General features: G+C 46.4%; 3 non-coding genes across 3 annotated transcripts; all 3 read left to right on the forward strand.

Moving 5' to 3' along the window:
• The first annotated feature begins 1,953 nt into the window (after window positions 1-1,953).
• Window positions 1,954-2,119, forward strand: LOC122802947. The gene has a single exon (XR_006365020.1). It is a non-coding gene; the product is annotated as a U1 spliceosomal RNA (small nuclear RNA).
• A 6,598-nt stretch (window positions 2,120-8,717) lies between these two features.
• LOC122802948 lies at window positions 8,718-8,883 on the forward strand. Its single transcript, XR_006365021.1, has one exon. It is a non-coding gene; the product is annotated as a U1 spliceosomal RNA (small nuclear RNA).
• Window positions 8,884-15,484: 6,601 nt separating this feature from the next.
• Window positions 15,485-15,650, forward strand: LOC122802949. Its single transcript, XR_006365022.1, has one exon. It is a non-coding gene; the product is annotated as a U1 spliceosomal RNA (small nuclear RNA).
• Window positions 15,651-17,021: the final 1,371 nt, after the last annotated feature.

A 17,021-nucleotide genomic window follows, 5' to 3' on the forward strand; every position in this document is an offset into this window, starting at 1 on the left:
TTGATCGAGGGATAGGTTCCTGACCCAGAGACTCCCCAGACTCTGGAATAGATTGCCCATACATGTCAAGCAGAGTGCCTCTTTGGCCCTCTTCAAAAGGAACCTTGACGACTGGATGGGAGAAAGGAAATTCACCCCAGGGATCACATCAGTCGCCCTGCTAGACAGGGGTCCAGGGAAGTAAATAGTGTGGGAAGAAATAGCCAGGGAATTGTTATGGCCAGGCTTGTATAGGCCCTAGGGCTGATAGCCTAGTACCAACCTATGAACTTTCACATCATCATTCTTTCCTTCATCCCTCCCATGCAGTTAATATGTACTCGTGTGAAAACCATTGCATTTTACATTTTTCTTAACCGCCACTCCCTCTCCTCTTATAAAAGGCATATTTCCCTTGCAGGCAGATAACCACAGTCAGGAAGGTGGTTTCTCCATTCTTTTCAGCTTGCCTTGCATTGCCTTGCCATCTTCGGATCTTGTATCTGTGGTACTTTTTGACTTGCTAATATGTAGGACATTCATCAGTGTGCTTTACTGATGCCTTGTAAGCCAGGTGGAGATCACCCCTCAGCAATCTGTAGGAGACTGAGTAGATGGCATGGGATTTACGGTGCTCCGCATAAGGCAGGAATGTTACGCCTTGACTTCTTTTTGTAAAGGACCTTTGTGCTCTCTTTAGTTGCTGCATTTGGCTGCTCAGGTACATACCAAAGGTAGCACTATATTCTGTGACTGGTCTGATAGGGGTGCAGTGCAGTTGGATAATGACCTCTTTGGACCTAGATGACATGCCCTTGTAAACTCCGCAATGTAAGAGGATTTCCTCACCACCGTGGCCACCTGGGGGTCGAAGGTAAGGCTACTGTCTATGTGCATACCCAGATCCCTGACCACTGAGTCGACTCTGAGGGGTGTATTATCAACATGGTAATTAGCCGGGATGGTTGATTTCCCAAAGGGTACAGTTATGTGTTTCTTAGCATTGAGTTTAAGACCATGGCTCTGGCACCATTTCTTAGTCAGAGATAGACCTTCTTGAAGAATGCTAGGTCTGCAGGGGGGTTGATCATAACCCCCAGCTTGCAATTATCTGCAAACTTAGTCAGCCATTAACCCTCAGCTTTTGCTTAGTTTCAGAGAAACAGATGCCAAAAAGGAGCGGGCCCAGTGCTGAGCCCTGGAGGACTCTGCTGTTGACTGGCCTTCTGGTGGAGGTGGCCCCACCAAATTTGACCTCCTGGGTCCTATCGGTGAGACAGTTGGCTATCCAGCGGGCGATAAAAAGGTTTATGCCTAAATTAGTGAGCTTCTCTATAATGGCTGAGTGGGGTATTGTATCAGAAGCCTTGGCCAAGTCAAGGTAAGCTGTGGGCACAGTCTCACCTTTCCTTTTTTTTTTTTCACAGGCGACGTGCAGGCTCTGCTCCGTCAGTCACGTTTCATTTGGGGTATCGGATTGTCATTACGGCAACCGGAGGTACACTTTCAACAGCTTAGAGGGCCTCCTTTGTGTTCAGCTGCTGCCTGTGTGTCTGGTTAGAGCTGCTGAGCAAAGCATGCTAGCTGCTCAAGCATTCCACGACGAGCAAAGCAGCTTTTTCACCCGTTGTTTTTAAACACGCAGGAAGAGATTGTAGCTCTTTGTAGCTTACGTAGAATTACATCAGTCTACTCAAAAGCTCTTCCCATTAAAAACACCGCCCGCTCTCGCTCAGTGCAAAGGAGACGAGTCAAAACCTAATGCAAATTTTCATGGACAAAGCACTATGGGATATCACTGCAGATGCCGAACTTTCCTCAGGAATTTCTTGCTGCTCCAGTAAAGGTACAGAGCCACGGTTTGCGTTCAACCCCAGGTTTGTCACTGTCCTCATACACCATTGTAAAAACAACTCACCGCCCAGGTAATGACGCTTACACCACTGGACCTGCTCATTCTCCGGCAGCAAAAGCATACTTACCTGGCAGGGGGAATACCACGATCAAGAAGGTGGTTTCCCCAGGGCGAGGCTCTTCCATTGCACACTTCGGTTGGGTTGACCCCTGTGATTTCCCCAAATGTGGGAAACTCAACTGCATAATTTATGGTAGTGGGGGACTGCGTTCGCGCACTTCCCTCAGTTTACGTTAATGAAATATTGGCTTTCTTTTCTTCTAGTGTGCCTGGGGGTTTTTTTTATCTTTTTTTACCACCCCTTACCTTTTCCTCCAGCGATGCATTTCTGTCTCTGCCCTTTGCACAAGGCTGTGCATGCATTTTTATCCTCCTTCCTTCTTTTTCTTCGTGCTCTTCTTTCTTGCTCTTCCTTTCTGTCTTTCTAACTATTCCATTTCAGGGCTGAAATAAAACATTTCACAGCTTTACCACAAAGGCTCATCCGCACTCTGCTGCACTTTGCTGGCAAGGAAAGCTTACTTTGCTTTTATGTTTTGCATTTTCTATCACTTTATTGCCTTTCCATATTTTCAATACTGTGCTTTCTTTTCTTTACCTTCTGCTTTACTTGCATTCTGCTTTAACAGCATATTAAAACTTCAAAAGAGACCACAGCTCTCTCTCTCTCTGTCTTCTGAGTCAGGCAGATTTTTTTCCCCCGCCCTCCCACCCAGTCACAGTTGCTGTCTTGCTAATTGCCACTGTCTTTCTAGCTGCCTGCCTCTTATGTTAATCTGACCACATACCTCATTTCCTCTCTTACTTTCACTGGCTTGTGTGAGTAATCACAAAATCAGCATTTTTGAAATCCCTCCACTTCAGCTATTCACATTTATTGGCCATCCTGCTGTATTCCATAGTACCAGAATACAAAAGTGACCACCCCTTTCAATCCATCCTGCTGTTTTAAAAATAGTAACTCTCCACTAAACCTTCACTTTTTAAACAGGTAAAACTTAAGTTACCTACTTTCACATCTAACTTCTCTAGTGCACACTGCAGTGTGCATTTGTTTTTCGTCTTACCTTTAAGCATCCCTGTGACTAGCACTTTCTCTAATACCTGCTGGAAAGCACTAGGAGGCCTTAAACTGATACAAGCACTCAGCTCTCCTTGTTAATAAGGAGAAATTAATAGTAGGCACTAAACAGCCTATAATTGCAAAGTACCTTGCTAGGGTAAGGGAAAACAGCTCCTGTACTTTACACAAACAAATAAATAAAAAAGCACCAAACCAGGCATGTCCAAGGGTCAGCTTCCGGTGATTTCTCCTGTCCACCTGGTGAATCTGGGCATACTGGGGCAATCGTGTACACAGACAACCCTCCCCTCCTACCACCCAACACTGCAACCTGTGAGAGATGCACTTACATAGCCAAAATGGAAGCAAAGCTCTCTCCACCCAAGACTGCGCTAGACAGTCAAGAGGAGAAGGTTAACACCCACACTACACCTCAAGCAACACACAGCCCTTCTAAACCCGCACCACCAACACCCACATATAGCAACACTAAATCCACATATGCGGAGGCCCTTAACTGTAACCTGCCCAAGCAACAAGGACCACTGAAGCTGAAACGCAAACAGACACCAGTCACAACCAAAGTGTCACATAGTTCGCAACACCAGTGTGTGCCACCCAGCAACAGCCCCTAAGGCAAGACAATGTACCCAACACTTTAGTCATAGGTGACTCTATAGTCCGGCACACTGATGTCCCTCTCACCAGGTTGAACAAGGAGGAAAATTACAGTCAGCTGCCTGTCGGGTGCCAGGATCCGCCACATAACGCATGCACTCAAGTCACTCCACAAAGAGTACAGATATGACTCTGTCATTGTCCATGTCGGAGTGAATGACTTGAGGCATACCTCCCCGGACTCCATGAAAAGAGACATGGAAGAGCTCTCGGATCACGTGGCCCAGGCAGGTATGACCCTAGCCCTGAATGATACCACGATATAAGGACAAAATGATTGACTTCAACAATCGGCTAAGCTTCTGGTGTCATTCAAAGGGGATCCAGTATCTGTCTGCCTGGGACGACACGATTGACAGACCACGATGCTTTGCCAGAGGTGGTCTGCACCTGTCACCCCTGGGATTCAGGTTACTGGCTAAGGCTCTTGCCACCCCTACAGTGCCTTCTTTAGGCAAAGTTCAAAGGACAAAACCACCACCGTAACAGGTACAAGCATGCAAAATCTGAAGGTAATGCTACTCAATGCTAGAAGTCTAAACCTCAAAATGCACTCTCTCGAGGCACTCCTAAAAATGGAGAACATCGATATCTGTGCGGTAACTGAGGCCTGGTTCAAGGCTCCAGAGAGCACCCCTGCAATACCAGGCTACAACTCTTACCACACTTTTCGGCCACCAAACCAGGACGGAAACACTAAAGGTGGAGGAGTGTCAATATTCACCAAGGATATTCACACCGCCAGGCTAGACGCCCAACACAATGCGTCTGAAATTCTCCAGGTGCAACTAACACTAGGTAAGACTGCAATCCAAATTGTAGCTTGCTACAGATACCCCACCATACCCCAAGATTCTCGCTACGCCTTTCTAAACATACTGGAAAATATTAAGATAGAACCAAACACCCTAATACTGGGTGATTTTAACTACCCTGCCATTAACTGGGAAAACTACTCATGTACCAAAACCTTTGCCCAACGGTTCTTGGAATTCATAAATTCCAACGCCCTGGATCAACTAATCCATAGTCCCACCAGGGGCTCCAATATCCCAGACCTGGTCATTACCAACATGGGAAATCGATGCTCCACACCTATGGTCACCCCCTCGTTAGTCAGGTCTGACCATAAGCTAATCACCCTTAACATCCACATCCCACCCCCACCCCCAGTAAGGAAACCTCCATAAAAAAACTTCTCCAAAGCCAACTTCGTGCTACTCAAGTCAGAAGTGACAATCTTCACGACACCCATGCAGACGGGAGCTGAAAGTTCAACTGCTGAATCCTACACTAAGGCACTGTACGAGCACATCCACTCATGCATGAATCGTGCCATCCCAAATAGAACCAAGATGCTCTCATCCAAAAAAAAGGAAGCCAATCTGGTGGTCCCCTGCCATAAAAAATACTTTGCAACAAAAGGAAGAAACTGTTGCAGGAAAGAGGAAAATCCCAGGCTGCAAAAATCTCCCTTACCAGCCTCAGTAAGAAACTGAGATCCCTCATAAAATCCTCCAAAGCTAGTTACGAATATAAAATTGCCAAAGATTCCAAAGACAACCAGAAGGCATTCTATAACTATGTCAAGAATCTAAATGGCGATGCTCAGATCTGCTCTGAGCTAAAACAGAATGGCATTAAATATACTGATCCCAAGGATATTGCCAATATCCTGGCAGATCGATTCAGTGCCAACTTCACCCCCCCTCTCACCCCCTAAATGGCCCATCTCAATACCGGAAGATTGCCAGATTCCGGTAATAATGGCCACACAGGTAAAAACGCACTCTCCAAAGCTAAGAATACAGCATCCATGGGACCAGATGACATCCTGGGCTGTGTACTACATGAACTACAATATGAACTGGCACCTCACCTAAGTGTCATGTTTAATCATAGCCTCGCCTCGGGTTTTGTGCCCACTGAGTGGCACAGAGCTACAGTTATCCCATTCCACAAGGGGGCATCCACCTTGGATCCCGGAAACTACCATCCCATCAATCTGACAAGCCTTATCTGCAAGGCCACAGAGCGTATTATCATGGAACTTAAAAACGAAGACATCGGCGACCTTCAAACACTGGACCCCACCCAGTTTGGGTTCGTGAAGGGCCGATCTTGTCTCCTGAACCTGATTGACTTCTTCGAATCAGTCTCCAGAGCCATGGACAAGGGTAAGGTGGTACACACAGCCTATCTAGACCTTGCCAAGGCCTTTGACACCATCCCCCACTCTGGAATCATAGACAAACTTACTATGCTGGGCATTAATCCCCACGTCACCCAATGGGTTGCTAACTGGCTTACTGATAGAACTCACACTGTAAAAGTAGCCAACTCCAAATCCAGCTCCAGACAAGTGACAAGTGGAGTACCTCAGGGTCCAGTCCTGGGACCGCTCTTGTTTGGCATCTACTTCTGTGAAGTACAGGCCAACACTAAGGGACTCTGGCTAACAAAGTTCGCAGATGACTGCAAACTGGGAGCCATTATTGAATCCCCAAATGATGTGGATACTCTACGAAAGGGCCTTACAGAAACAGATGCTTGGTGCCAGAGCCATGGGCTCAAGCTCAGTGCCAAGAAATGTATAGTTATCCCCTTTGGGAAACAACACGTATCCGTGAATTACCATATAGGTGGCAGCACACTAATCAGCGAAAGTGTGATAAGAGACTTAGGGACACAGGTGGACAGTGGTCTCACCTTCGATAACCACATCGCTACAACAGTCAGGAAATCCTTCTATGTGGCACACCTCATCACTAAGGGCTTTTCATCCAGAAAAAGGAGGTCACTGTCCCACTGTACTCATCACTCATTAGACCCATTATAGAATACAACGCCCCATTTGGTATGTACCTCTCAAGACATCTGCAACAACTGGAAAGGCCGCAGAAATACCTCACTAAAAGAATCACAGGCCTAAAGCAGATGCCCTACGCTGACCGCCTTAAAAACTCCAGCTATACTCTGTCGCATATCGTCTACTCAGAGGCGATCTCTGCTTAACATACAAGGCCATGTCAAACCCAGAGCTGTTGGACATGCTACACTTAAAGAAATCCCAATCCCTCAGAGCCACACGCTCCAGGGATCTAAACCTTGTCATCACAATAAACAAAATTTGATCGAGGGATAGGTTCCTGACCCAGAGACTCCCCAGACTCTGGAATAGATTGCCCATACATGTCAAGCAGAGTGCCTCTTTGGCCCTCTTCAAAAGGAACCTTGACGACTGGATGGGAGAAAGGAAATTCACCCCAGGGATCACATCAGTCGCCCTGCTAGACAGGGGTCCAGGGAAGTAAATAGTGTGGGAAGAAATAGCCAGGGAATTGTTATGGCCAGGCTTGTATAGGCCCTAGGGCTGATAGCCTAGTACCAACCTATGAACTTTCACATCATCATTCTTTCCTTCATCCCTCCCATGCAGTTAATACGTACTCGTGTGAAAACCATTGCATTTTACATTTTTCTTAACCGCCACTCCCTCTCCTCTTATAAAAGGCATATTTCCCTTGCAGGCAGATAACCACAGTCAGGAAGGTGGTTTCTCCATTCTTTTCAGCTTGCCTTGCATTGCCTTGCCATCTTCGGATCTTGTATCTGTGGTACTTTTTGACTTGCTAATATGTAGGACATTCATCAGTGTGCTTTACTGATGCCTTGTAAGCCAGGTGGAGATCACCCCTCAGCAATCTGTAGGAGACTGAGTAGATGGCATGGGATTTACGGTGCTCCGCATAAGGCAGGAATGTTACGCCTTGACTTCTTTTTGTAAAGGACCTTTGTGCTCTCTTTAGTTGCTGCATTTGGCTGCTCAGGTACATACCAAAGGTAGCACTATATTCTGTGACTGGTCTGATAGGGGTGCAGTGCAGTTGGATAATGACCTCTTTGGACCTAGATGACATGCCCTTGTAAACTCCGCAATGTAAGAGGATTTCCTCACCACCGTGGCCACCTGGGGGTCGAAGGTAAGGCTACTGTCTATGTGCATACCCAGATCCCTGACCACTGAGTCGACTCTGAGGGGTGTATTATCAACATGGTAATTAGCCGGGATGGTTGATTTCCCAAAGGGTACAGTTATGTGTTTCTTAGCATTGAGTTTAAGACCATGGCTCTGGCACCATTTCTTAGTCAGAGATAGACCTTCTTGAAGAATGCTAGGTCTGCAGGGGGGTTGATCATAACCCCAGCTTGCAATTATCTGCAAACTTAGTCAGCCATTAACCCTCAGCTTTTGCTTAGTTTCAGAGAAACAGATGCCAAAAAGGAGCGGGCCCAGTGCTGAGCCCTGGAGGACTCTGCTGTTGACTGGCCTTCTGGTGGAGGTGGCCCCACCAAATTTGACCTCCTGGGTCCTATCGGTGAGACAGTTGGCTATCCAGCGGGCGATAAAAAGGTTTATGCCTAAATTAGTGAGCTTCTCTATAATGGCTGAGTGGGGTATTGTATCAGAAGCCTTGGCCAAGTCAAGGTAAGCTGTGGGAACAGTCTCACCTTTCCTTTTTTTTTTTTCACAGGCGACGTGCAGGCTCTGCTCCGTCAGTCACGTTTCATTTGGGGTATCGGATTGTCATTACGGCAACCGGAGGTACACTTTCAACAGCTTAGAGGGCCTCCTTTGTGTTCAGCTGCTGCCTGTGTGTCTGGTTAGAGCTGCTGAGCAAAGCATGCTAGCTGCTCAAGCATTCCACGACGAGCAAAGCAGCTTTTTCACCCGTTGTTTTTAAACACGCAGGAAGAGATTGTAGCTCTTTGTAGCTTACGTAGAATTACATCAGTCTACTCAAAAGCTCTTCCCATTAAAAACACCGCTCGCTCTCGCTCAGTGCAAAGGAGACGAGTCAAAACCTAATGCAAATTTTCATGGACAAAGCACTATGGGATATCACTGCAGATGCCGAACTTTCCTCAGGAATTTCTTGCTGCTCCAGTAAAGGTACAGAGCCACGGTTTGCGTTCAACCCCAGGTTTGTCACTGTCCTCATACACCATTGTAAAAACAACTCACCGCCCAGGTAATGACGCTTACACCACTGGACCTGCTCATTCTCCGGCAGCAAAAGCATACTTACCTGGCAGGGGGAATACCACGATCAAGAAGGTGGTTTCCCCAGGGCGAGGCTCTTCCATTGCACACTTCGGTTGGGTTGACCCCTGTGATTTCCCCAAATGTGGGAAACTCAACTGCATAATTTATGGTAGTGGGGGACTGCGTTCGCGCACTTCCCTCAGTTTACGTTAATGAAATATTGGCTTTCTTTTCTTCTAGTGTGCCTGGGGGTTTTTTTTATCTTTTTTTACCACCCCTTACCTTTTCCTCCAGCGATGCATTTCTGTCTCTGCCCTTTGCACAAGGCTGTGCATGCATTTTTATCCTCCTTCCTTCTTTTTCTTCGTGCTCTTCTTTCTTGCTCTTCCTTTCTGTCTTTCTAACTATTCCATTTCAGGGCTGAAATAAAACATTTCACAGCTTTACCACAAAGGCTCATCCGCACTCTGCTGCACTTTGCTGGCAAGGAAAGCTTACTTTGCTTTTATGTTTTGCATTTTCTATCACTTTATTGCCTTTCCATATTTTCAATACTGTGCTTTCTTTTCTTTACCTTCTGCTTTACTTGCATTCTGCTTTAACAGCATATTAAAACTTCAAAAGAGACCACAGCTCTCTCTCTCTCTGTCTTCTGAGTCAGGCAGATTTTTTTCCCCCGCCCTCCCACCCAGTCACAGTTGCTGTCTTGCTAATTGCCACTGTCTTTCTAGCTGCCTGCCTCTTATGTTAATCTGACCACATACCTCATTTCCTCTCTTACTTTCACTGGCTTGTGTGAGTAATCACAAAATCAGCATTTTTGAAATCCCTGCCCTTCAGCTATTCACATTTATTGGCCATCCTGCTGTATTCCATAGTACCAGAATACAAAAGTGACCACCCCTTTCAATCCATCCTGCTGTTTTAAAAATAGTAACTCTCCACTAAACCTTCACTTTTTAAACAGGTAAAACTTAAGTTACCTACTTTCACATCTAACTTCTCTAGTGCACACTGCAGTGTGCATTTGTTTTTCGTCTTACCTTTAAGCATCCCTGTGACTAGCACTTTCTCTAATACCTGCTGGAAAGCACTAGGAGGCCTTAAACTGATACAAGCACTCAGCTCTCCTTGTTAATAAGGAGAAATTAATAGTAGGCACTAAACAGCCTATAATTGCAAAGTACCTTGCTAGGGTAAGGGAAAACAGCTCCTGTACTTTACACAAACAAATAAATAAAAAAGCACCAAACCAGGCATGTCCAAGGGTCAGCTTCCGGTGATTTCTCCTGTCCACCTGGTGAATCTGGGCATACTGGGGCAATCGTGTACACAGACAACCCTCCCCTCCTACCACCCAACACTGCAACCTGTGAGAGATGCACTTACATAGCCAAAATGGAAGCAAAGCTCTCTCCACCCAAGACTGCGCTAGACAGTCAAGAGGAGAAGGTTAACACCCACACTACACCTCAAGCAACACACAGCCCTTCTAAACCCGCACCACCAACACCCACATATAGCAACACTAAATCCACATATGCGGAGGCCCTTAACTGTAACCTGCCCAAGCAACAAGGACCACTGAAGCTGAAACGCAAACAGACACCAGTCACAACCAAAGTGTCACATAGTTCGCAACACCAGTGTGTGCCACCCAGCAACAGCCCCTAAGGCAAGACAATGTACCCAACACTTTAGTCATAGGTGACTCTATAGTCCGGCACACTGATGTCCCTCTCACCAGGTTGAACAAGGAGGAAAATTACAGTCAGCTGCCTGTCGGGTGCCAGGATCCGCCACATAACGCATGCACTCAAGTCACTCCACAAAGAGTACAGATATGACTCTGTCATTGTCCATGTCGGAGTGAATGACTTGAGGCATACCTCCCCGGACTCCATGAAAAGAGACATGGAAGAGCTCTCGGATCACGTGGCCCAGGCAGGTATGACCCTAGCCCTGAATGATACCACGATATAAGGACAAAATGATTGACTTCAACAATCGGCTAAGCTTCTGGTGTCATTCAAAGGGGATCCAGTATCTGTCTGCCTGGGACGACACGATTGACAGACCACGATGCTTTGCCAGAGGTGGTCTGCACCTGTCACCCCTGGGATTCAGGTTACTGGCTAAGGCTCTTGCCACCCCTACAGTGCCTTCTTTAGGCAAAGTTCAAAGGACAAAACCACCACCGTAACAGGTACAAGCATGCAAAATCTGAAGGTAATGCTACTCAATGCTAGAAGTCTAAACCTCAAAATGCACTCTCTCGAGGCACTCCTAAAAATGGAGAACATCGATATCTGTGCGGTAACTGAGGCCTGGTTCAAGGCTCCAGAGAGCACCCCTGCAATACCAGGCTACAACTCTTACCACACTTTTCGGCCACCAAACCAGGACGGAAACACTAAAGGTGGAGGAGTGTCAATATTCACCAAGGATATTCACACCGCCAGGCTAGACGCCCAACACAATGCGTCTGAAATTCTCCAGGTGCAACTAACACTAGGTAAGACTGCAATCCAAATTGTAGCTTGCTACAGATACCCCACCATACCCCAAGATTCTCGCTACGCCTTTCTAAACATACTGGAAAATATTAAGATAGAACCAAACACCCTAATACTGGGTGATTTTAACTACCCTGCCATTAACTGGGAAAACTACTCATGTACCAAAACCTTTGCCCAACGGTTCTTGGAATTCATAAATTCCAACGCCCTGGATCAACTAATCCATAGTCCCACCAGGGGCTCCAATATCCCAGACCTGGTCATTACCAACATGGGAAATCGATGCTCCACACCTATGGTCACCCCCTCGTTAGTCAGGTCTGACCATAAGCTAATCACCCTTAACATCCACATCCCACCCCCCCCCCCCCTAAGGAAACCTCCATAAAAAAACTTCTCCAAAGCCAACTTCGTGCTACTCAAGTCAGAAGTGACAATCTTCACGACACCCATGCAGACGGGAGCTGAAAGTTCAACTGCTGAATCCTACACTAAGGCACTGTACGAGCACATCCACTCATGCATGAATCGTGCCATCCCAAATAGAACCAAGATGCTCTCATCCAAAAAAAAGGAAGCCAATCTGGTGGTCCCCTGCCATAAAAAATACTTTGCAACAAAAGGAAGAAACTGTTGCAGGAAAGAGGAAAATCCCAGGCTGCAAAAATCTCCCTTACCAGCCTCAGTAAGAAACTGAGATCCCTCATAAAATCCTCCAAAGCTAGTTACGAATATAAAATTGCCAAAGATTCCAAAGACAACCAGAAGGCATTCTATAACTATGTCAAGAATCTAAATGGCGATGCTCAGATCTGCTCTGAGCTAAAACAGAATGGCATTAAATATACTGATCCCAAGGATATTGCCAATATCCTGGCAGATCGATTCAGTGCCAACTTCACCCCCCCTCTCACCCCCTAAATGGCCCATCTCAATACCGGAAGATTGCCAGATTCCGGTAATAATGGCCACACAGGTAAAAAACGCACTCTCCAAAGCTAAGAATACAGCATCCATGGGACCAGATGACATCCTGGGCTGTGTACTACATGAACTACAATATGAACTGGCACCTCACCTAAGTGTCATGTTTAATCATAGCCTCGCCTCGGGTTTTGTGCCCACTGAGTGGCACAGAGCTACAGTTATCCCATTCCACAAGGGGGGATCCACCTTGGATCCCGGAAACTACCATCCCATCAATCTGACAAGCCTTATCTGCAAGGCCACAGAGCGTATTATCATGGAACTTAAAAACGAAGACATCGGCGACCTTCAAACACTGGACCCCACCCAGTTTGGGTTCGTGAAGGGCCGATCTTGTCTCCTGAACCTGATTGACTTCGAATCAGTCTCCAGAGCCATGGACAAGGGTAAGGTGGTACACACAGCCTATCTAGACCTTGCCAAGGCCTTTGACACCATCCCCCACTCTGGAATCATAGACAAACTTACTATGCTGGGCATTAATCCCCACGTCACCCAATGGGTTGCTAACTGGCTTACTGATAGAACTCACACTGTAAAAGTAGCCAACTCCAAATCCAGCTCCAGACAAGTGACAAGTGGAGTACCTCAGGGTCCAGTCCTGGGACCGCTCTTGTTTGGCATCTACTTCTGTGAAGTACAGGCCAACACTAAGGGACTCTGGCTAACAAAGTTCGCAGATGACTGCAAACTGGGAGCCATTATTGAATCCCCAAATGATGTGGATACTCTACGAAAGGGCCTTACAGAAACAGATGCTTGGTGCCAGAGCCATGGGCTCAAGCTCAGTGCCAAGAAATGTATAGTTATCCCCTTTGGGAAACAACACGTATCCGTGAATTACCATATAGGTGGCAGCACACTAATCAGCGAAAGTGTGATAAGAGACTTAGGGACACAGGTGGACAGTGGTCTCACCTTCGATAACCACATCGCTACAACAGTCAGGAAATCCTTCTATGTGGCACACCTCATCACTAAGGGCTTTTCATCCAGAAAAAAGGAGGTCACTGTCCCACTGTACTCATCACTCATTAGACCCATTATAGAATACAACGCCCCATTTGGTATGTACCTCTCAAGACATCTGCAACAACTGGAAAGGCCGCAGAAATACCTCACTAAAAGAATCACAGGCCTAAAGCAGATGCCCTACGCTGACCGCCTTAAAAAAACTCCAGCTATACTCTGTCGCATATCGTCTACTCAGAGGCGATCTCTGCTTAACATACAAGGCCATGTCAAACCCAGAGCTGTTGGACATGCTACACTTAAAGAAATCCCAATCCCTCAGAGCCACACGCTCCAGGGATCTAAACCTTGTCATCACAATAAACAAAATTTGATCGAGGGATAGGTTCCTGACCCAGAGACTCCCCAGACTCTGGAATAGATTGCCCATACATGTCAAGCAGAGTGCCTCTTTGGCCCTCTTCAAAAGGAACCTTGACGACTGGATGGGAGAAAGGAAATTCACCCCAGGGATCACATCAGTCGCCCTGCTAGACAGGGGTCCAGGGAAGTAAATAGTGTGGGAAGAAATAGCCAGGGAATTGTTATGGCCAGGCTTGTATAGGCCCTAGGGCTGATAGCCTAGTACCAACCTATGAACTTTCACATCATCATTCTTTCCTTCATCCCTCCCATGCAGTTAATATGTACTCGTGTGAAAACCATTGCATTTTACATTTTTCTTAACCGCCACTCCCTCTCCTCTTATAAAAGGCATATTTCCCTTGCAGGCAGATAACCACAGTCAGGAAGGTGGTTTCTCCATTCTTTTCAGCTTGCCTTGCATTGCCTTGCCATCTTCGGATCTTGTATCTGTGGTACTTTTTGACTTGCTAATATGTAGGACATTCATCAGTGTGCTTTACTGATGCCTTGTAAGCCAGGTGGAGATCACCCCTCAGCAATCTGTAGGAGACTGAGTAGATGGCATGGGATTTACGGTGCTCCGCATAAGGCAGGAATGTTACGCCTTGACTTCTTTTTGTAAAGGACCTTTGTGCTCTCTTTAGTTGCTGCATTTGGCTGCTCAGGTACATACCAAAGGTAGCACTATATTCTGTGACTGGTCTGATAGGGGTGCAGTGCAGTTGGATAATGACCTCTTTGGACCTAGATGACATGCCCTTGTAAACTCCGCAATGTAAGAGGATTTCCTCACCACCGTGGCCACCTGGGGGTCGAAGGTAAGGCTACTGTCTATGTGCATACCCAGATCCCTGACCACTGAGTCGACTCTGAGGGGTGTATTATCAACATGGTAATTAGCCGGGATGGTTGATTTCCCAAAGGGTACAGTTATGTGTTTCTTAGCATTGAGTTTAAGACCATGGCTCTGGCACCATTTCTTAGTCAGAGATAGACCTTCTTGAAGAATGCTAGGTCTGCAGGGGGGTTGATCATAACCCCCAGCTTGCAATTATCTGCAAACTTAGTCAGCCATTAACCCTCAGCTTTTGCTTAGTTTCAGAGAAACAGATGCCAAAAAGGAGCGGGCCCAGTGCTGAGCCCTGGAGGACTCTGCTGTTGACTGGCCTTCTGGTGGAGGTGGCCCCACCAAATTTGACCTCCTGGGTCCTATCGGTGAGACAGTTGGCTATCCAGCGGGCGATAAAAAGGTTTATGCCTAAATTAGTGAGCTTCTCTATAATGGCTGAGTGGGGTATTGTATCAGAAGCCTTGGCCAAGTCAAGGTAAGCTGTGGGCACAGTCTCACCTTTCCTTTTTTTTTTTTTCACAGGCGACGTGCAGGCTCTGCTCCGTCAGTCACGTTTCATTTGGGGTATCGGATTGTCATTACGGCAACCGGAGGTACACTTTCAACAGCTTAGAGGGCCTCCTTTGTGTTCAGCTGCTGCCTGTGTGTCTGGTTAGAGCTGCTGAGCAAAGCATGCTAGCTGCTCAAGCATTCCACGACGAGCAAAGCAGCTTTTTCACCCGTTGTTTTTAAACACGCAGGAAGAGATTGTAGCTCTTTGTAGCTTACGTAGAATTACATCAGTCTACTCAAAAGCTCTTCCCATTAAAAACACCGCTCGCTCTCGCTCAGTGCAAAGGAGACGAGTCAAAACCTAATGCAAATTTTCATGGACAAAGCACTATGGGATATCACTGCAGATGCCGAACTTTCCTCAGGAATTTCTTGCTGCTCCAGTAAAGGTACAGAGCCACGGTTTGCGTTCAACCCCAGGTTTGTCACTGTCCTCATACACCATTGTAAAAACAACTCACCGCCCAGGTAATGACGCTTACACCACTGGACCTGCTCATTCTCCGGCAGCAAAAGCATACTTACCTGGCAGGGGGAATACCACGATCAAGAAGGTGGTTTCCCCAGGGCGAGGCTCTTCCATTGCACACTTCGGTTGGGTTGACCCCTGTGATTTCCCCAAATGTGGGAAACTCAACTGCATAATTTATGGTAGTGGGGGACTGCGTTCGCGCACTTCCCTCAGTTTACGTTAATGAAATATTGGCTTTCTTTTCTTCTAGTGTGCCTGGGGGTTTTTTTTATCTTTTTTTACCACCCCTTACCTTTTCCTCCAGCGATGCATTTCTGTCTCTGCCCTTTGCACAAGGCTGTGCATGCATTTTTATCCTCCTTCCTTCTTTTTCTTCGTGCTCTTCTTTCTTGCTCTTCCTTTCTGTCTTTCTAACTATTCCATTTCAGGGCTGAAATAAAACATTTCACAGCTTTACCACAAAGGCTCATCCGCACTCTGCTGCACTTTGCTGGCAAGGAAAGCTTACTTTGCTTTTATGTTTTGCATTTTCTATCACTTTATTGCCTTTCCATATTTTCAATACTGTGCTTTCTTTTCTTTACCTTCTGCTTTACTTGCATTCTGCTTTAACAGCATATTAAAACTTCAAAAGAGACCACAGCTCTCTCTCTCTCTCTGTCTTCTGAGTCAGGCAGATTTTTTTCCCCCGCCCTCCCACCCAGTCACAGTTGCTGTCTTGCTAATTGCCACTGTCTTTCTAGCTGCCTGCCTCTTATGTTAATCTGACCACATACCTCATTTCCTCTCTTACTTTCACTGGCTTGTGTGAGTAATCACAAAATCAGCATTTTTGAAATCCCTCCCCTTCAGCTATTCACATTTATTGGCCATCCTGCTGTATTCCATAGTACCAGAATACAAAAGTGACCACCCCTTTCAATCCATCCTGCTGTTTTAAAAATAGTAACTCTCCACTAAACCTTCACTTTTTAAACAGGTAAAACTTAAGTTACCTACTTTCACATCTAACTTCTCTAGTGCACACTGCAGTGTGCATTTGTTTTTCGTCTTACCTTTAAGCATCCCTGTGACTAGCACTTTCTCTAATACCTGCTGGAAAGCACTAGGAGGCCTTAAACTGATACAAGCACTCAGCTCTCCTTGTTAATAAGGAGAAATTAATAGTAGGCACTAAACAGCCTATAATTGCAAAGTACCTTGCTAGGGTAAGGGAAAACAGCTCCTGTACTTTACACAAACAAATAAATAAAAAAGCACCAAACCAGGCATGTCCAAGGGTCAGCTTCCGGTGATTTCTCCTGTCCACCTGGTGAATCTGGGCATACTGGGGCAATCGTGTACACAGACAACCCTCCCCTCCTACCACCCAACACTGCAACCTGTGAGAGATGCACTTACATAGCCAAAATGGAAGCAAAGCTCTCTCCACCCAAGACTGCGCTAGACAGTCAAGAGGAGAAGGTTAACACCCACACTACACCTCAAGCAACACACAGCCCTTCTAAACCCGCACCACCAACACCCACATATAGCAACACTAAATCCACATATGCGGAGGCCCTTAACTGTAACCTGCCCA

Source organism: Protopterus annectens, chromosome 5.part0 (assembly GCF_019279795.1).
Source record: "Protopterus annectens isolate FY-2018-M chromosome 5.part0, PAN1.0, whole genome shotgun sequence".
Lineage (NCBI taxonomy): Eukaryota > Metazoa > Chordata > Ceratodontiformes > Protopteridae > Protopterus > Protopterus annectens.